At 39.4% G+C, this 19671-nt stretch overlaps 1 long non-coding RNA gene across 1 annotated transcript; it reads right to left on the reverse strand.

Annotated features, from left to right (window-relative positions):
- Positions 1-470: 470 nt before the first annotated feature.
- Positions 471-18662, reverse strand: LOC123850423 (uncharacterized). The gene is made up of 6 exons (XR_006792343.3): positions 18583-18662; positions 17818-18015; positions 16192-16365; positions 4651-4746; positions 872-957; positions 471-784 (listed from the first exon to the last, which is right to left on the reverse strand). It is a non-coding gene; the product is annotated as an uncharacterized LOC123850423 (long non-coding RNA).
- Between the last annotated feature and the right edge of the window lie 1009 nt (positions 18663-19671).

The raw sequence follows: 19671 nt of genomic DNA on the forward strand, positions 1-19671 counted from the left end.
ACAAGAATAAAAAAAAGAAAAAGTGTATCTTATTTCATTTGGCCAGTATAAACTTAATTTGAAAACAGGATAATTAAGAAAGTTACAGGCAATCTCACTTATGAATATAGATGTGACTCTCCTAAACAAAATATTAACATATCAACAATAGCAGTATATATTTTTTAAATGCATAACCAGGTAGAATTTATTCCAGACATGCAAGAGTGTTTTTTCACACACACATACACACAAAAACATAATAATGGAATTTACCACATTAACATAGTGAGAAATATTTTTTTTTAAGATTTTATTTATTTATTTGAGAGAGAGAATGAGACAGAGAGAGAGAACATGAGAGGGGGGAGAATCAGAGGGAGAAGCAGACTCCCTGCTGAGCAGGGAGCCCGATGCGGGACTCGATCCTGGGACTCCAGGATCATGACCTGAGCCGAAGGCAGTCGCTCAACCAACTGAGCCACCCAGGTGCCCCGTTAGTGAGAAATATTTTTAATAGGGGTATGAAAATGTATCTGTTAAAATATAACAATCTGCTCATGATTTTTTTATATAACAACAGGAAGTACTTACCTAGGATCAGAAAGTAGCCAGCTTAACTTGATTAAAAAAAAACTATGTAGGGGCGCCTGGGTGGCTCAGTCCGTTAAGCAGCTGCCTTCGTCTCAGGTCATGATCCTGGGGTCTTGGGATCGAGCCCCACATCCAGCTCCCTGCTCAGCGGAGAGCCTGCTTCTCCCTCTCCATCTGCCTGCCACTCTGCCTACTTGTGCGCTCTCTCTCTCTGTCAAATAAATAAATAAAATCTTAAAAAAAAAAAAAAAAACACTATGTAAAGCAAAATCCACACTAAAGCACTTAGCCTACTTACTGGTAAAATTTTAGAAGTAGTCCCATTCAAATCAGGAACAAGACAAACCACCATCACAATCTTTAGTTCACCTTATACTGGTGGACCTAGACAGTGAAATAAGACAAGAAAAACAAATGTGTTTAAGGATCAATAGTGACAAATATCTGATGATGTCATAGATGTCTATCTGGAAAATACAAGAGGACTGACAGACAAACTATTAAAACTAACCGAAGTCAGCAACATGTGGGTTATCTTCCGCTTGTACTTTCACACCCATCCCCAGCCTTCCCTACTCTGTCTCTGCCCTACGGCACTAACTTCTGTGAGCTTCAGATGGATCTGGCCAGTGGTGAGAAGGAGAGCAGAGGCAAAGCAGGAGATCTATCAGAGCAAAGTAAAGCCAGGATATTGCTTCCCCAACTCTGTGTGGCTGCTTCTGGCCAATTGATCCCCTCCACAAATGTCTTAACTTGTCAGGCAGACCTCCTATGGGGACCTCCCTGTGTCCTGTTCCAGGTATTACTCCTTCCTCTGACCCTTCAGGTAGAGGGCTGATGATTGAGCCTTACTGTTACTAGCCCCAGGCTGCTGTATTATCCATGGTGATTTTACATACCCTGCCCACACCTCTGTAAATAGTCCCTTCACTAAACTCATCTCAAATTAACCTATCTGAGGGTTCCACCCATTCTTGCTGAGACACGGATTTATACAAGCAACTGTGTTGAACACAAGATCAGCAAATATAAATCATTATTTTTTCCATCAGCTGACAGGAACCAATCAAAATATGATTATTAAAGATCCTGGAAATCAGTCTGGCAAAGAAAATTCCAACAAGATTTTTGAGATGGAATCTTTCAAATCACTTCTAAACTACAGAGGGGAATAGGAAAATCTAAGAAGAATCAAACATCTTTGGAGGAGAAAGGAGGAGAAGGAGGCAAGTCAAGAGAAGGAGGGGAAAGAATTTCTCCTACCAGAAATTAGAGCTAGAGAAATATTAAAATTGATGTATTTGCATAAAAGAAAAGTAACAAGTGAACAAAAGAGAGAGCCCAGAAGCAAACTTGCACATTAATGGTGACTTGTGTTATAGCAAAAATCACATTATAAATCACTAAGGAAAGACAGTGTCTTTTATGAAAGGCATTAGTATAATAGGCTATCCATTAATGGACAAAAATAATGACCTTGTTTAAACAGCACCAAAAAAGAAACCCAAATATAAATTTAAAAAAAGCAAAAACAAAAACAAAAAAAAAACTTTAAACTGCTAACAAAGTAGAAAACCGTCTTCATAGACATTTTCAAGCAATACACCAAAAGCAAAATTTGTAAATCAAAAGATTATCTGTTTCTACCTTTATGTTAACTCTATAAGCCAAGAGAAATGGTATTGTTGTATTTTTTTTAACTCCTAAGGAAGTCCAATGTGACTTGCTCTAGGTGACACAGATGAGATTTTATTCCAGGTCTGACTAAAAACTCCAGTGCTCTGGGAAAATTATCACTGTTTTGCTCTTTCCTTATATCCTTAAGACCCTGTTAGTCACTTAATTTTGAAAGCTCACTGATCATTGGTTTGACTATTTAATGATGACCTACAGTAGATGGAGAGGTGTTTGAAGCAAGACTCATAATTGTGTTCCAGTAAGAATATCCCAGAAAGCCTGGAGGCAGAGAGGAAGGGCAGGATCCTGTGTCTCAGACACAGCTGATGCATGCCAAACCTCAATTTTCCTGCTACATCAGAGAAAAGACACATGCCACCAGGACCACCATCCTTCCAGCCCTGGATTCTTTCTCTAATAAGGATATTAACAGATCCATTGGTGGAGAACTTGATTAAGGGTAGATACCTGAACATAACAGCTTCTTTTCTAATACATGATAGACTTACTGTCTCTGAATTGACTCAAAACTCTTTCAGACCCATTGCTACATCATTAAGTTTTCAAAATTTACTCCACATCATGTAAGGTAGTACCATTTGGTTTGCCCCAAAACTCTACTGAACCTTTAAGCATCAAGGCTTTCAAGGTCTGGGATGTGGAAACTAGGTTGAACGCAGAGCATCAAACCTCCTGATATTTGACCCTCTCTTCCCACCTGCAGGCCTGGTCTCTAAGTTCTAGCATGTTCTATGCCTGAGAATCTCCCTGTCATTCTCTTACACCTTCCTGACTGTGGTGGCCCATTGCCATCTGGGGTTAAACAGGTTAAGCACCTGTTTATGAGGGCTGGGGCAAAACATGAGTCTCACTCTGTGATTCGGACAGGGCTGGGACTCGCTCCATGGTTACTTTAGCTGGAAAAACTTCATAAAGGAGGGGAGGGTTGGTGGGGACCTTGAACAATGCTGGGATGAAAGCCCACATTTCAGGCTTTCTGGCAGGTGTGTTTGATTGCTTTGTGCCTACAACCAGGAACTGTGAAACGTGGCTACCAGTTGGTTTTCATCCTTTGTTTGGCTGTGTCTAATAATGTCAAAACAGCCTGTCAGTTCAACACAAAGATATTAGCTGGTTCACTGGAGAGACTCACTTACCATTTGACACAGCAGAGCCAGAGAACCTGGGAGCGGGCCGCCCTCTCGCCTCCCTGGCCTCCCTCCAGCCTCCTGAAGTATATTTGCTATTGTATGTTACTTGATTGCAAGGTGTGAGAGAGTGAGCAGAGGGGCCTTGCTACCACGGTTATTTGATCTGCACTATTACAATGAGCCCAACTGCCGCTGAGATGCACGATACTTTAATGAAATTCAATGTTCTCAAATATATTGTTGGTCTATGGTTGGATGAGGATAATTATTACAGTAATTATTAGATCATTTACAAGAATAGGAATTTGCCCTACTGTCTTCACCTTTATCTTCAAAGCATTAGACGAACACTGACTTGATCCTTTAAACACCCCCGACTTGGCCTACTCACATCGGTCAATTGCTACACACGTTAATCTTAGGACATAGCAAGGGAAATACCCCCTTCCTGGAGCTGTTCTCAGTGATGACAATCTTCTGAGGTTTGTGGATGCCCTTTATCTGCAACCACCTTCCTTCTGGCATTCGCTCGGCGGAATACCCACTCATACCACCGCTGGGTGGTGAGAGATCCCAAACGGTGCAATGTACGGAACTTGAATCATCTCCCAATACACGTTTTGCAAGTAAAAGTAGCTCTCTGAGGGTGTCGGGTTCCATCTGGAGCTTTGAATTATAGAAATGAGGGAGAAAGTAGCCCCGCAGACGTGCAATGAGCAAGTAGCTGCAGGAGTAAGAGGTCTCCGTGCATTGCAGCAGCCCAACCAGAGTGTGAAGATAATCTAAAGTCATTTTCAACCTCCAGCACATTTGCTAGGCCTAGAGAGACTAAAAGTATTTCTCTCTAATTTTTAAAGTAATGAAAAGGAGGAAAAATATCTACCTTCTAATTCTAACTGAAAAATCTTGATTTCAGTTGGGAATTTGCTTGATAGCTTTATCTTTACAGACTTCTAAGTCGTAAAATAGTTCCATCAGACAGCCTTTAATTACAAAGCTCTGCAATACTATGAGGAATGGGTGTCCAATCAGGTGACGGCTCCCAGCAACCAGGTTTTTTTTTCCCCCTACACATACACATACCACCTGGAACACTTTCTTTCTTCAGCTGAGTGACATTTTTCAACTGACAATTATATTTGTGCAGCACACAATTAAATGTTTGCCTATTTCAAATTGAAAATCAAAATTTCCCTTCATATCTCTTCTTTGTAAGGAAGCCACATTGCCTCCAAAGGGAAAAACTTGCCGTTTCTAGAGCTTCAGTTGTTGCGGTGAATGCAAAGGTCATCGGCTGCGTGTGGCACCACACACGGGTGTGCTTCCCTCAGGCAGTGACAGCTTGCTGAAAGACAAGGTTTTTAGTCAGACAAGACTTTGGGGGTGATGAAATCTGTTAAACATCTTCTCTACCTTCTCAGGGAACATTAGGTGATTCTCTCCAGCAGCTGCCTCCTAGTCCATTCCTGCAAGGAAGCAGGAAGCAGCTCAGCGCTGAGACCTGTCCTTCGGCGCAGTTTCTGAGCACCTGGGGACAGTGAAAAGGCCCCAGGGCCTGGAGTTGGGAGATCTGAGGACCCGCTCAGGCTCTGGGACAAGCCCCCTCTAAGGCCTTAGACCAGACAGATCCCCCTCCTGAATCTCAGCTCTCTTCTTAGAAAAAGACAAGAAGACTTCTGATAGAGATGACATTAAATATATGTCTAATACCCTCTGTCAGCTTTAAACACAAAGCAATGATAAATTAAGCATAAAAAGAGAAATCTGAAAAGAGAGAGTTGGGCTCAAAAACCTAACAAACGTCACCATGGACTGAAACAAAACTTAAACGCAAAGCAATGAGCAGAGCTGAAGCCACAAGCCTTCTGGGTCGTGATCCAAACCAAAGCAGTGGTGGCCAGTAATCCATGGGGCAAAATGGACTAAAAGTGCTCCACACAAATTGGGAGATTAAAGCTATAGTCCGCACCTGGAGTAAAGTGCCATAGGGGCAGCTCCCAACCATGACATGAGGCTGTGGTTAATTCTGCCCCGAGCTCAGGTTCACAGGAGAAGGGGTACAGGAGAGCACAAATACCAGAAGTGGAACCAGGCTACCTACTGGCTCAGAGACAGGGTTTGTCATGTCCACGAAAGTGCCACGGGGAAGAAATGCAGAAGCGCCTTAGATACGGAGCTCATCTGTGGTCTCAGTACAGCTACAAGGCAGCATGGCACCTTCGAACTTTATAGGATATGAAGGATACATATAGAGGGGGGAGTAAGCTTTCAAATCCATCTAAGATGCAAATGTTAAAGGCACAAATATATCTTATGGTAAGAAAGACAGCCAAATACTGATTGAAAAGCTGTTCTCTTTATGTGAAATTAATTTTATAGAACAGCTAAAGAAAAATTACAAAATAAATTTGTGTAGGAATATCGAAGAGATAAAGGAACAATTTCCAGGAAAACATGAAACAGAAATGGGCAGAAATTGAACAAGAACAGGAAGTGAAAAATAGAGTCACTTCGATGAGAAAGACATAATACTATCCAGACTTGACACAGCAAAAGAGGAATTGGAAAATAGTACAAAGGAATTTATCAACTAAGAGATAGAAAAGCTACAGAGTTTAAAAAATTGTCAAATGTGTATTTTAAATGAAGAGAATAGAAGAGTAAGAAAGTAGGAAGACAAAATTTCACAGAATTGGTGGAACACATGAGTTTGCAGACTAACATTTCACTTCAATGACTAATAAAAATACAGTCACATGCAGATATCATAAAGATTAAGAGTGGGCGCCTGGGTGGCTCAGTTGGTTGAGCGACTGCCTTCGGCTCAGGTCATGATCCTGGAGTCCCGGGATCGAGTCCCGCATCGGGCTCCCTGCTCGGCGAGGAGCCTGCTTCTCCCTCTAACTCTCCCCCCTCTCATGTATTCTCTCTCTCTCTCATTCTCGCTCTCTCAAATAAATAAATAAATCTTTAAAAAAATAATAAAAAAATAATAAATAAAGATTAAGAGTGAAGAGAAAAATGACAAAGGAAGCTGGAGAAAAAAGATAGGCTACCACAATGTTTCAACAGTAGGACCTAAAGCAGACTTAATAACAGAGTGACAGGAGACAGAAAATGGTAGGTTAAAATATGCAAAATGCTGCAAGGAGATGGCCAAATCTGGAATTTTATATACAAAAGTATATTTTGGAATGGGAACAAAATAAAGACATGCACACCTACACAAAGTATAAAGTAGTTTAACAGTTACAGGCCTTCACTATAAGAATTTCTGAAGCACTACTTCAACAGGGAATTAAAAAGAAAGAAATACACTCAAACTCAAGTATGACAACTATTACAAAAGACAACTATTAAATTACACACACACACAAGGCAAAAACCGATGACATTTTGATATCAGAAAAGCAAAGCAATGAAAACTATCAATGAAATAAAAATCTGGCTTATTGAAATAATCAATAAAATTCAAAAATCTCTAGCTAGATTTAACAAGGAAAAAAACCAGATTGCCAATTTCAGTAATAAAAGAGAGACATGGCTAGAGAGCTTTTAGATTAAAAGAATAATAATATATCAATTTTATATATATAAATTCTATACATTATATAAAGTAGGAAAATTCCTTGGAAAATATCTATTATTAAACTCAGCAAAGAAAAAATAGCTAACCTAAATATTCCTGTATTTATTAAATAAATTAAGCTGTAGTTAAGAAACCTACCCCACAACCACCCCCCCACACACACACCAACACACACACATGCAAATATCCCAGACCCAGTTAGTTTCAACGGTATATTCTATCAAACATTTAAGGGCAAAATGTCAGTTTTACACAAATTGTTCAAGAAAATTGAAAATGAGGGGCGCCTGTGTGGCTCAGTCAGTTCAGCGACTCAGCTCAGGTCATGATCTCAAGGTCCTGGGATGGAGCTCCAGGTCAGGCTTCCTGCTCAGTGTGGAGTCCGCTTCTCCCTCTCCCCCTACCGGTCCCCCCACTCATGCTCTCTGTGTCTGTCTGTCTCTCTCTCGCATGCTCTTTAAATAAATAAATAAATAAATAAATAAATAAATAAATAAATAAATAAATAAATAAATAATCTTTTTAAAAAAATCAAAAATGATGTAGAGGAAGGAAAGATGGCGGAGGAATAGGGGACCCTATTTCAACTGGTCCCCGGAATTGAGCTGGATAACTACCAGACCACTCTGAGCACCCACGAAACCAGCCTGAGATGTAAGATCTGGATCTCTACAAACAGAATATTGCAGGCAGTTGGTTTTGAGGTACAAAGCGGAGAGCCGTGATTCCGTGGGCAGATACCAGAGGATAAATGGCAGCGGGAGGGTGCCTGGCTGTGGGGATCCTACACCACTGGTGAGTGACAGCCTCGCGCACTGTGGACGGGGCACAGACTCGCAGACCGGCAGCATTGGGAAAGAACTTTAGGGCAGCCCCCGGGGCGGAAAACCAGACCGGCGGGGTCACGCGCACGCAAACCGCAGCCCACCCCCCATCCCCCCACCCCCCCACCCCGGACAGAAACCAGAGTGACGGTCATGCGCACGTGAACTGCAGCCTCCGAGAGGGAAACCTGGTGCGCCGGGGTCGAGCCGGTGAACTGCAGCCCCTGGGGTGGAAACCCTGAGCAGCGGAGTCAGGCATGCAAACTGGGAGCGGCTGGCGGTTTTAGAAACACAAAGGGCAGAGTCGTGCCCCGACCTGGAGGCAGGACTGGGGGCGCTGCGGAGGGGCGCACAACCCAGGACGCTGCAGTTTATAGCAGCACAGACAGAAACGGGGACAGTGTGGCCTGGAGAGCTCACTGAAGAACAGACTGCGGTCTCTCTGCTCTGAGGCAGAGGGTTGGAAATGGTCTCTTCTGCTCTGACTCGCGGAAGAGACCCAGAAAGCAGCCAGGGAAAGATGCCAGAGAACAAAAGCCCCAAAGACTGATCCCACTGAGCTCATCCCCCGCCACAGGGGCACAGGGCAACTCCACCCAAACAGCGTTGCCTGAGTAACAGCGCGGCAGGCCCCTCCCGCAGAAGACAGGCTGGGAAAACAAGAGGCCAGCAACCCTAAGGTCCCAAGAAAACAGATGCATCTTGCTTGGGTTCTGGTCAATAATTTGGACTCTATACATTCCCTCAAACACCCATCAACAGAATGACTAGGACGAGGAGCCCCCAAAACAGAAAAGACTCCGAGATTATGACTTATGCTGCAGATTTACAAATGGATGCAGACATAACCAAGATGTCGGAGATGGAATTCAGGCTAGCAATTGTGAAGACAATGGCTAGAATGGAGAAATCAATTAATGGGCAACATAGAGTCTCTAAGGGCAGAAATGAAAGGTGAATTGGCAGAACTTAAAAATGCTATCAATGAGATCCAATCCAATCTAGATAATCTAACAGCTAGGGTAAGTGAGGCAGAAGAACGAATAAGCGACCTGGAATACAATATAATAGATAAAAAGGGAAAAGAGGAGGCCAGGGAAAAACAACTCAGAATCCATGAAAATAGAATCAGAGAAATAAATGACACCATGAAGCGTTCCAATGTCAGAATCATTGGAATCCCGGAGGGAGTGGAGAGAGAAAGAGGACTAGAAGATGTATTTGAGTAAATCATAGCTGAGAACTTCCCTAATCTGGGGAATGAAACAAACATTCGCATCCTAGAGGCAGACAGGACCCCTCCCAAGATCAAGGAAAACAGGCCAACACCCCGGCATGTAATAGTAAAACTTGCAAATCTTAGAACCAAGGAAACCATCTTAAGGGCAGTTAGGGGGAAGAGATTCCTTACGTATAGAGGGAGGAGCATCAGAATAACGTCAGACCTATCCACAGAGAAAAGGCCTGGCAAGACATATTCAGGGTACTAAATGAGAAGAACATGCAGCCAAGAATAATTTATCCAGCAAGGCTGTCATGTAGAATGGATGGAGAGATGCAGAGCTTCCACGACCGGCAGAAACTGAAAGAATATGTGACCACTAAGCCGGCCCTGCAAGAAATATTAAGGGGGGTTCTATAAAAGGAGAAAGATCCCAAGAGTGATCTACAACAGAAATTTACAGGGACAATCTATAAAAACAACGTCTTCACAGGCAACATGATGACAATTAATTCATATCTTTCAATAATCACTCTCAACGCGAATGGCCTAAATGCTCCCATAAAACGGCACAGGGTTGCAGATTGGATAAAAAGACAGGACCCATCCATATGCTGCCTACAAGAGACTCATTTTGAACCTAAAGATACATCCAGACTGAAAGTAAAGGGATGGAGATCCATCTTCCATGCCAGCAGAACTCAGAAGAAAGCTGGGGTAGCAATTCTTGTATCAGACAAATTAGATTTTAAACTAAAGTCTGTAATTAGAGACACAGAAGGACACTATATCATTCTTAAAGGGTCTATCCAACAAGAAGATCTAACAATTGTAAATATCTATGCCCCCAACATGGGAGCAGCCATCTACATAAGCCAACTGTTAACCAAAATAAAGAGTCATATTGATAACAATACGTTAATTGTAGGAGACCTCAGTACTCCACTCTCAGCAATGGACAGATCATCTAAGCAGAAAATCAACAAGGAAACAAGAGCTTTGAATGATACATTGGACCAGGTGGACCTCATAGATATTTACAGAACATTCCACCCTAAAACAACAGACTACTCATTCTTCTCGAGCATGCATGGAACTTTCTCCAGAATAGACCACATACTGGGTCACAAATCAGGTCTCAACCAATACCAAAAGACTGAGATTATTCCCTGCATATTCTCAAACCACAATGCTCTAAAACTGGAACTCAATCACAAGAAAAAATTTGGCAGAAATTCAAACACTTGGAAGCTAAAGACCACTCTGCTCAAGAATGTTTGGGTCAACCAGGAAATCAAAGGAGAACTTAAACAATTCATGGAAACCAATGAGAACGAAAACCCATCGGTCCAAAACCTATGGGATACTGCAAAGGCGGTCCTAAGGGGGAAATACATAGCCATCCAAGCCTCACTCAAAAAAATAGAAAAATCCTGAATTCACCAAGTAACTCTACACCTTAAAGAACTAGAGAAAAAGCAACAAATGAGGCCTAAGCCACGCATTAGAAGAGAAATAATTAAAATTAGGACAGAAATCAATGAAATAGAAACCAGAAACACAGTAGATCAGATCAATGAAACTAGAAGTTGGTTCTTTGAAAGAATTAATAAGATCGATAAACCACTGGCCAGACTTATCCAAAAGAAGAGAGAAAGGACCCAAATTAATAAAATTATGAATGAAAGGGGAGAAATCACGACTAACACCAAGGAAATAGAAACAATTATTAGAAATTATTATCAACAACTATATGCCAATAAACTGAGCAATCTGGATGAAATGGAGGCCTTCCTGTAAACCTATAAGCTGCCAAGACTGAAACAGGAAGAAATTGACAACCTGAATAGGCCAATAACCAGTAACGAGATCGAAGCAGTGATCAAAAACCTCCCAAAAAACAAGAGTCCAGGGCCTGATGGATTCCCTGGGGAATTCTACCAAACAAAGAAGAAATAATACCTATTCTCCTGAAGCTGTTTCAAAAAATAGAAACAGAAGGAAAACTTCCAAACTCATTCTCTGAGGCCAGCATTACCTTAATCCCCAAACCAGGCAAAGACCCCATCAAAAAGGAGAATTTCAGACCGATATCCCTGATGAATATGGATTCCAAAATCCTCAACAAAATCCTAGCTAATAGGATCCAACAATACATTAAAAGGATCATCCACCACGACCAAGTGGGATTTATCCCTGGGATGCAAGGGTGGTTCAACATTCGCAAATCAATCAATGTAATAGAACACATTAATAAGAGGAGGGAGAAGAACCATATGGTCCTCTCAATTGATGCAGAAAAAGCATTTGACAAAATACAACATCCTTTCCTGATTAAAACTCTTCAGAGTATAGGGATAGAGGGAACATTCCTCAAGTTCATAAAATCCATCTATGAAAAACCTCAGCGAATATCATCCTCAGTGGGGAAAAGCTGAGAGCCTTTCCCTTAAGATTAGGAACACGTCAAGGATGCCCACTCTCGCCGCTATTGTTCAACATAGTACTAGAAGTCCTAGCAACAGCAATCAGACAACAAAAAGAAATAAAAGGTATTCACATTGGCAAAGAAGAAGTCAAACTCTCTCTTTTCACAGACGACATGATACCTATGTGGAAAACCCAAAAGACTCCACCCCCAAATTACTAGAACTCATCCAACAATTCAGTAATGTGGCAGGATACAAAATCAATGCACAGAAATCAGTTGCTTTCTTATACACTAACAACGCAACTGTAGAAAGAGAAATTAGAGAAACGATTCCATTTACAATAGCACCCAAAACCATAAGATACCTCGGAATAAACCTAACCAAAGAGGTAAAGGATCTGTACTCTAGGAACTACAGAACACTCATGAAAGAAATTGAAGAAGACACAAAAAGATGGAAAAATATTCCATGCTCATGGATCAGAAGAATAACATTGTTAAAATGTCTATGCTAAAAAAAAAAAAAAAATGTCTATGCTACCCAGAGCAATCTATACCTTCAATGCCATCCCGATCAAAATTCCAATGACATTTTTCAAAGTGCTGGAACAAACAATCCTAAAAATTGTATGGAATCAGAAAAGACCCCAAATCGCCAAGGAAATGTTGAAAAAGAAAAACAAAGCTGGGGGCATTACATTGCCCGGTTTCAAGCTATATTACAAAGCTGTGATCACCAAGACAGCATGGTCCTGGCACAGAAACAGACATATAGACCAATGGAACAGAGTAGAGAACCCAGATATGGACCCTCAACTCTATGGTCAAATAATCTTTGACAAATCAGGAAAAAACATGCAATGGAAAAAAGACAGTCTCTTCAATAAATGGTGCTGGGAAAATTGGACAGCCACATGCAGAAGAATGAAACTCAACCATTCTCTAACACCATTCACACAGATAAACTCAAAGTGGATGAAAGACTTCAATGTGAGACAGGAATCCATCAAAATCCTAGAGGAGAACATAGGCAGTAACCTCTTTGACATCGGCCACAGCAACTTCTTTCAAGATACATCTCCAAAAGCTAGTGAAACAAAAGCAAAAATGAACTTTTGGGACTTCATCGAGATAAAAAGCTTCTGCACAGCAAAGGAAAGAGTCAACAAACCAAAGAGGCAACCCACAGAACAGGAGAAGATATTTGCAAATGACACTACAGATAAAGGGCTGGTATCCAAGATCTATAAAGAACTTCTCAAACTCAACACCCAAAAAACAAATAATCAAGTCAAAAAGTGGGCAGAAGAGATGAACAGACACTTCTCTGAAGAAGACACAAATGGCTAATAGACACATGAAAAAATATTCATCATCATTAGCCATCAGGGAAATTCAAATCAAAACCACACTGAGATACCACCTTACACCAGTTAGAATGGCCAAAATGGACAGGGAAAGAAACAACAAATGTTGGAGAGGTTGTGGAGAAAGGGGAACCCTCTTACACTGTTGGTGGGAATGCAAGTTGGTACAGCCACTTTGGAAAACAGTGTGGAGGTGCCTCAAAAATTTAAAAATAGAGCTACCCTATGACCCAGCAATTGCACTCCTGGATATTTACCCCAAAGACACAGATGTAGTGAAAAGAAGGGCCATATGCACCCCAATGTTCATAGCAGCAATGTCCGCAATAGCCAAACTGTGGAAAGAGCTGAGATGCCCTTCAACAGATGAATGGATAAAGAAGATGTGGTCCATATATACAATGGAATATTACTCAGCCATCAGAAAAGATGAATACCCAACTTTTACATCAACATGGATGGGACTGGAAGAGATCTGTTAAGTGAAATAAGTCAGGCAGAGAAAGTCAATTACCATATGGTTTCACTTATTTGTGGAACATAAGGAAGAGCATGGAGGATATTAGGAGAAGGAAGGGAAAAATGAAGGGAGGGAAATCGGAGGGAGAGATGAACCATGAGAGACTATGGACTCTGAGAAACAAACAGGGTTTTAGAGGGAAGGAGGGAGGGGGGATTGGTTAGCCTGGTGATGGGTATTAAGGAGGGCACGTACTGCATGGAGCACTGGGTGTTATACAAAAACAATGGATCGTGGATCACCACATCAAAAACTAATGATGTATTGTATGGTGACTAACATAACATAATAAAATTTTTTAAAAAATCAAAAATGAGAAAACATTTCTCAATTCATTTTATGACCCTAGGATAGTTATTTTCATTTACCAAAGAAATGGTGAAAAATAAGCACATGAAAATTTGCTCAGCATTCATATGTCATTAGAGCAAATAAAAGCTCCAAAAAACTTACACAACAGCAAGAATTGTTATATACATTTTTTTTCCTGACAATACCAAGTACTGCCAAGACTTTACAGTACTAGAACTCTAATTCACTGCTAGTGGGAATGTAAAGTCATGTAACCACTTTGGAAATAATTTTAGTTTCTTAAAAGTTGACTATCATACATACCATATGACTCAGCCATCCCCTTCCCAGATATTTACTCAAGAGAAATTACAACTTATGTTTACATAAAAACTCTGTGTGAATGTTTACAGAGACTTTATTCAAAACTGCCAAGAACTGGCAACATCTCAAATGTTCTTCATCCCGTATGAATAAACAAACTTGTGGCATACCCATATGATTGAATACTATTCTGCAATAAAAATGAATGGGCAAACTGACATTTGCAATAACGTGTGTTTACTTCAAATCTGTTATGCTAAGTGAAAGGAGACTATAGCTTGTATGATTCCATGAAAATTACTACATGAGGGGCGCCGGGGTGGCTCAGTTGGTTAAGCGACTGCCTTCGGCTCAGGTCATGATCCCGGAGTCCCGGGATCGAGTCCCGCATCGGGCTCCCTGCTCAGCAGGGAGTCTGCTTCTCCCTCTGACCCTCCTCCCTCTCATGCTCTCTGTCTCTCATTCTCTCTCTGGCAAATAAATAAAATCTTAAAAAAAAAAAAAAAGAAAATTACTACATGAAAAAGGAGGAATCCATTTAAAGGATTTAACAACAGACTACATAAAGCAAAGAAAGGATCAGTGAATTCGAAGACAGGCCAACTGATACTATATGTAGAAGGAAGAAGAGGAAGAGAAGAAGGAAAACAAAAAGAAATAATAAAAAAAAAAAAAATGAGCAGAACATCCAAAATCTAGAGGACAAAAATCAAATAGTCTGACATCCTTGGAACTGGAGTCCCAGGAAAAAATAAAGAAGAAATAAGGAAAGTAAAGGTTTGAGGTTATGTTGGCTGAGAATTCTTCAAATGGGTAAAAGAAATTAATCCACAGATAGAAGGAGTTCAGCTAATTCCAAGTAAAATAAAAAATAACCAAAAAAATCACCTAGGAATGTCATATTCAAATTTATAAAATTAAAGACCAAGGAGAAATATTAAAAATACCACAGGAGAAAAAAGACACAATACAAATAGTGGAACAGTAATAAGAGTAATAACAGGACAGAAACCATGGAAGTCAGATGACAAAGTGACAATATCTTGAAAATGCTGAAATTTTTTAAAAAGTCCTTTTAGTCACATATATACAAGAAAAATATCCTTCAAAAGTAAGATAGGATGTTTGTTGCTAGTATAATTTAGTAGCTTCTACTAGACTGGTCTCTCATGCAAATAAAACTATAAATTCTGGGCAACACACACAACGGCAACTAAAACAACCACCCACAATTACTGGAGCAGAACAAAAGTAGCAATATTCTGGAGACAGATGAGCACTTGCAAAAAGGAATGACACTGTGTGCATTCCCTGTTATCCCAGCTTTTAGCCAGAGGGTAAACCCTAGTGAATGTCTCAAGTCTTTCTAGCCTGAAACTAGAGGAACTAGAGGAAAAAGTCTGAGCAACAAGAGAGTTGAGAAGTGAAGGGGGATTTCGAAAAAAAAGAGCACAAAAGAGAAGTAGTTACAAATTTTGCATTTACGTTCTGCCCAAGCCTCTGGCCAATCCCTAATTCATGTACATGTGTGTGTCTGAGCTAAAAGGGGAAGGAACTGAGATTTAAACATGTCTCCCAAAAGATAAGAGTTTGCAGTTTCCTTCAAACCAAGTTCATTCTCTTCCAAAAAAAAAACAAGACTCTTTGGAAGAATATTTAAAAATCCATAATCTCCACAATATAACATTCACAATACTCGAGATGTGATCCAAAATTATGTGACGTGAGGAATCAAGAAAATGTGGTTCAACCTCAAGAGAAAAAACTATCAGTGGAAATGATCTCTGAGATGACAACGGTAGTATAATGACCCCACAGGGATTCTAAACCCACTACTATAATAATGCCTCATGAGAGATTTTAAAATGCTTACAATGAATGAAAAGATAGAAACTATCATCAGAGAAATAGAAACTACACAAAGAACCAAATAGAAATTTCTATGTTTAACAATTATAATATCTAAAATAAAAATTTCACTAGCCAGGCATAACAGTAGTGTGATGGTTAATATTATGTGCTAACCTGGGTGGACTACAGTGCCCAGATACTTGGTCAAAACATTATTCTAGATGTTTCTGCGAAGGTGTTTTTAGGATGAAAGTAACATATAAATCAGTGAGCTTGTAGAAAGCTGATTACCCTCCATAATGTGATTACCCTCCATAATGTGAACAGGCCTCATCCAATTAGCTGAAGGTCTTATTAAAACAAACACTGACCTTTCCCAGGCGAGAAGGATGGCATTGCTTAATGGCTTGCTTGATAGTCTTGCTTGATGGTCTTCAAACTTGAACTGCCACATTGGCTCTTCCCTGGGTGTCTAGCCTGCCGGCCCACTCAGCCACTTAGTAAATCTTGGACTTGCCAGCCTCCACAAGGTTGAGAACCAATTCCTTAAAACAAACAAACAAACATTGTACATACATACACACACATACTATTGGTTCTATTTACATAGAGAACCCTGATAAAAGTGGAATGGAGATGAAAAAGGAAAGAATCAATGAAATTGAAGATAGATTAATAGCATTATCCAATTTAAAGAACAAAAAAATTAAAGTTCGGGAAGGACAGTTTCTAGGACATGTGGAACAATGTCAAAAGGCCTAAAATATGGGTAATTGGAGTCTCAGAAGCTGAGGAAAGAGAATATGGGGCAGAAGAAAATAATCGAGGAAACAGTGAACTCATTTTTTACAAATTTGGTGAAGTACATAAATTTATAGAATTATGAAATGCAGCAAAACTCAAGCGCAGTATTAAGAAAACCATGCCTAAGTAAATCATAGTAAAATTGATGAAAACTAACGAGACAATTACAAAAGAATATAAAGACAAAAATTCACATTTGATATGGAGGAACTAAGTGACTTCATTCAAATATATAGGTATCAGAAGACAAAGGAACAGCATTTTAAGGTTCTGGAGAGGGGTGGGAAACTGCGAACCCTAATTCTATACTCAGGAAAGATATCCTTCAAGAATGAAAGGTAAATAAAGTCAGTTTCAGGAAAATAAAATAACATAAAATAAACCCAAAAGAACAGAGAGGAAGTATGTTAGACAGAAGGGAAATGAAAGTAGATGGAAACTCAGATATTCAAGAAGAAACGACTACCATTGGAAATGGTAAATATCTTGGCTTACATAAAAAGACAATGTTTTTTCTTTTAATTATTTAAGAAATGCAGAACTAGGGGCGCCTGGGTGGCTCAGTCATTAAGCGTCTGCCTTCGGCTCAGGTCGTGATCCCAGGACCCTGGGATCGAGCCCCACATCGGGCTCCCTGCTCTGCGGGGAAGCCTGCTTCTCCCTCTCCTACTCCCCCGCTTGTGTTCCCTCTCTCGCTATGTCTCTCTCTGTCAAATAAATAAGTAAAATCTTTAAAAAAAAAAAAAAAAAGAAATGCAGAACTGGTTAAAACAAAATTATAACATTGTCATGTGGCATTTAGTGCAAATGTAATACATACAAAATATATCAAAAACAGTCTAACTAGACTGTGAAAAGTTAATGCTGTATATTTTAAACCCTAGAGCCCTTAATAAACCACCAATAAATATGCAAAAGGTAAGGCCAAAAAGCCAATGGATACATTAAAATGAAATTTTAAAAAACCTTTATTCAAATAATCCAAAAAAAAAAAAAGGCAGGAAGGAGTAACAGAATTTAAAAAAAAATTGAAATAAGTAGAAGGTAAATAATACAATGGTAGGCTTACACCAAATGTTGATAATAGCATTAAATGTTAATGAATAAAACACTCTAAGCAGAAGGCAGAAAACTGTCAGAATGGATTAAAACAAAAGAAAATTTTACTCTTGAAAGCAAGATGTAAGACTCACGTCAGATATAAAGAGAGATAGCTTGAGGAATGCTTGGGTGGGTCAGTGGGTTCAGCGTCTGACTCTTGATTTCAGCTCAGGTCATGATCCTCAGGGTGGTGAGATCGAGCCCCGTGTCAGGCTCCTTTCTGGACGTGGAGTCCGCTTGAGACTCTCTCTCCCTGTCCTGCGGCCCCTCCTTACCTTCTCTCTCTCTCTCTAAAAAAAAAAAAAATAATAATAAATATAAATAATAAAAACAAATATAAAGAGAGATAGTTTGAAAGCGGAGGAATGGAAAAATATATACTTTGAATACAGTAAGCATAAGAAGACAAAGATGTCTGTACTTTTATGAAATAAAATAGATTTCAAAATAGAGTTATTACTGGACAAAAAGAGAAACACCTGGTAATGATAATAGAGTCAATTCTTCAGGTATTCATGATGACTACAAACATCTATGTGGCTAATGGAAGAGCTTCAAAACACATAAAGCAAAAACTTGCATAATTAAAAAGAGAAATAGAAGAAAATCCAAGGAATTTATAGAAAAAACTCCACAACTAATTAGTGAGTTTGTCAAGGTCACAGGATATGATACCAGCATTCAAAATCAGTTGTACTTCTGTGTATAAGTAATGAACACATGGAAACTTAAATTTAAAATGTCATTTGCAATCACTAAAGATATTATATACTTAGATGTAAGTCTAAAAAAATACGTACAGCATATGTATGCTGAAACCACACATTATAGTTTAAAAGAAACCAAAGAAGGGGCACCTGGGTGGCTCAGTCGGTTAAGTGTCTGCCTTCGGCTCAGGTTGTGATCCCACTGGGATTGAGCCCCACATCAGGCTCCCTACTCAGTGGGAGCTTCTCCCTCTCCCTCTGCCCCTCTCTCTTGCGTGCTCTCTCACTCGCTCTCGCTCTACCTCAAATAAACAAAATCTTAAAAAAAGAAAGAAAGAAAGAAACCAAAGATCTAAATAAATGGAGAGGTATATTTGAAAAGAGAGAGAAATAGATAATTTCATAATCACAGTTTAATAGCTAAATATTATATAAATATTAAATATTATACAAATATATTTATATATTATATACTATATTTATGTATATTGCATAATTTATATTATACTCTAATTATAATATATTGTATAAGCATACAAATATAATATTATTAAAATAATAACTAGATAAAAGTAATGTATTGCTCATATCATTGATGTAATTATTATTTGTAGAACATTACCACCAACAACAGGAGAATACATGTCCTTTTCAAATGTATATAAGATCATATACTGGGCCACAAAACAAGGCCCTACGTATTCAAAAGGACTGAAACCATATCAAGTATGTTTTCTGACCATAATGAAATTAAATTAGGATTCATTAATAAAACATCTTTAAAGAGTCCAAATACTTGGAAAGTAAACAGCACATATTTAAATAATGTTAGTCAAAAAAGATAGGATGGGGCTCCTGGGTGACTCAGTTGGTTAAGCATCTGCCTTCAGCTCAGGTCATGATCCCGGGGTCCTGGGATCAAGTGTCGCATCGGGCTCCCTGCTCCTCAGGGAGTCTGCTTCTCCCTCTCCCTCTGCCTGCCACTCCTCCTGCTTGTGCTTTCTCTCTCTCTGTCAAATAAATAAATAAAATCTTAAAAAAAAAAAGACAATGCAATAACAAAATATTTTAAACTCAATGATAATAAAAATGCAACATGTTAAAATTGGCATTCAGCTAAATCAGTGTTTAGAGGAAAACATACAGCTTTAATGTCTACAGATAGATCTAAAGAAAGATCTAAAAGAATGACTTAAGGTCCTACTTTAAGAAGTTAGAAACAAAAGCAAAGTAAATCCA

The sequence above is a fragment of the Mirounga angustirostris genome, unplaced genomic scaffold (genome assembly GCF_029215605.1).
Source record: "Mirounga angustirostris isolate CCGP_5_RB_7025 unplaced genomic scaffold, mMirAng1.0.hap1 SCAF_10, whole genome shotgun sequence".
NCBI classification, from domain to species: domain Eukaryota; kingdom Metazoa; phylum Chordata; class Mammalia; order Carnivora; family Phocidae; genus Mirounga; species Mirounga angustirostris.